Raw genomic sequence first — 2,705 nt, forward strand, 5'->3', positions numbered from 1 at the left:
ATTTTAAAGGAAAGGGTGAATATAGTAAATAAGACTCTCTCTCTACATCCAGTTTGTGTTAACAAAGATACAGCCTGCAATTTTCTGCTCAAAGTTTAATTACTTTCTGTAGCTCAAGTACCACCATTGTAAAATTCCATCTACAGTGAAAAGTACTTCAAAGTAATACAATTACTTTAATGTTGTCATGTCACCAAGGGAATTGTTAGTTTTGGTTTACAGTACAATTGACTGATTCCGAATTTTATTTTAAACTGACCTTTAAATTGGTTAACCTTAACAGAAAAGAAAGAACTCACTTGTGTAGAAGGTAAAACATTTCATGAGCATTACTGTTCTTATTGTCATTATTTTTCTTTTCTGCTATGTTTTCTTATCTTCCAGCTATTCTATGTATTGAGGCTAGAAGTTTGGGGTTTTGTTTTATCAAAGTGCATGATTTAGACATCAAAACTTGTAAGTTGGTCACTGTAAAAATACCTTATGACCTCTATAAACAATCTGCTTCATTTGGAAAAGTATCAAAACCTCAACAAAGGAATGCCATTTGTGAAAATCATTGCTAATGAATGTATTAATAATGTGGTATGACAAGAATTTATAAGATTAAGTATTCATATTCCTATTACAATGTTAAGGTGCTACCCTCTTGCTGTGTCATAATATGTCTAAGATTCTTAAACAAATAATCTTGCTTTGGTATGATGTGAAGTGAGTTTTGATTTATGTGAATTTCTACTACTGAAATAGAGCTATTTCTCAGATTGTGAAAAATGGAATTTTTAGGCAACTACATTCTTCCTGGCTTGCATAAATATTGCCTGTGATGCTCAAATGTTTTACTTTTGATTATTTTCTCTTCAGGAAATAGAGAATACAAATGAAAAAGGTGAAAAAAATATGAGTATACACTATGGAACAGGTAAAGATTTAGACTATTTATTTGAAAGGTGTGTTTTATATTTCAGTCAGTTGTGTCTAAATAAATTTGTTTTCATAGAACATTTCTTGAGGCCATCTCTGTTCATAGTAAAGAACATCCCTTAAAAACTTAAATAATATTTTAGTAGTATGTGCCAGAATAATGGTCTGCATTTTCAGTATAGTTAGTTTTCTTATTTAGAAATTATTCGTTTCTTGTTTTTACTCTATACAGATAACCCTGAAGATTCAAACTGAGGGAAATGCCAACCCCCTGAGAAATTAGTCCACACATTACCAATAAGGACTGGAAAAATTATTTATTCTCATGAAGGAGTGAGGGCCATAGTAGCCTCACCAGATGCCACAAGTATAGAAACATGTTGAATTATACTAGTTTTCAGAGTCGCTGTAAAACATTTTTTTATTTTTGCAGAACAAGAGGTTCTTCAATATTAGAACCACAGGACTTTAATTAGATTGTAAGGCAAGTAGATGACTTTGCCTAAAGTTAATCATCTGCATAATCACATACTTGCAGTAATGAATTACAAAATGTTTATAATACTGCAGTCAAATCTGTACTAACAGCCTATCTGATATTTTTTTTCATGAGAACAGTCTCAGACCATTTGAGCCATTTTTTCCTTTATTTCAGAGAAATCTTTTGTTTCTTGTAGGCTTAGCATCACCATTAGGCTGCCATCACTAAATGTAAATTTTTAGGTTTCAGGGCACTCTCTTTTTTTGGACCTGAAGTCCTACCAGAGCAAATATGATGTGTGGTAGCATCCTAAATACCGAGTATTGTTGCTGACTGCTGTTGCTGATTTCATTATGACTTTTTTCTAACTGGCCAAAGGGCACCTATTATTTTTTCTTTACTTATAGTAATGGAAGTTAATACAGTTATTTATAGGGACTAGAAGCTTTGAACCAAGTTGGGGTCTCTAAATTCCGGACAACAGAAATTGAGAGATAATCCCTATCCAAAGGGCTTTCAATCTAAGCCCTGGAATCTGCAGGCATTCTGGCATGTCATATAATTAGGTTGCTTCTCTTGAATTTGTCCCAGATTCTCTGAGATAAGCTTTGGTAATTGGCCTATTACTCTGGGTTTGTTACTTCTGGAGTAGGCCCCGGGGAGGCCTTATGGTGGCCTTCCAGTACCTACAGGGGGCCTACTAGAAAGCTGGGGAGGAAGTCTGCCAGGGGTTGTAGTGACAGGACAAGGGGGAATGGTTTTACACTAGAAGAGGGGAGATTTAGATGAGATGTTAGGAGGGAATTCTTCACTCAGAGGGTGGTGAGACACTGGACAGGCTGCCCAGAGAAGCTGTGGATGCCCCAGCCCTGGAGGCCAGGTTGGACGAGGCCCTGGGCAACCTGATCTAGTGGGTGGCATCCCTGCCCATGGCAGGGTTTGGAACTGGATGGGCTTTAAGGTCCCAGCAAACCCAAACCATTCCGTGATTCTGTCATTGGCTACTTTAAAATTTGTTGGATTAATCATGAGGGCATGTGAGTTTCTACAAAAAAAGAAAGGTTAATGAAATATTTTAATATTGCAAAAGAACTGTCTTAGTCATGAAAATGGACAAATGATTTTGGCTACAACTACCAAAGAAAGTAGCTTGAGGCTTCTGTCTGACTTGGGATATTTGAGTCCAAACGTGTGAAATTTAACAGGTTTAATAGCTAGTGAAAACACAGTCTGAAGTGGGGGGGGAGGGGGGAAGGCATACTCCTGGCAAACTTAGTAAGGACTTTTTTAATAGCGAAGA

This window comes from Anser cygnoides, chromosome 13, assembly GCF_040182565.1.
Source record: "Anser cygnoides isolate HZ-2024a breed goose chromosome 13, Taihu_goose_T2T_genome, whole genome shotgun sequence".
Lineage (NCBI taxonomy): Eukaryota > Metazoa > Chordata > Aves > Anseriformes > Anatidae > Anser > Anser cygnoides.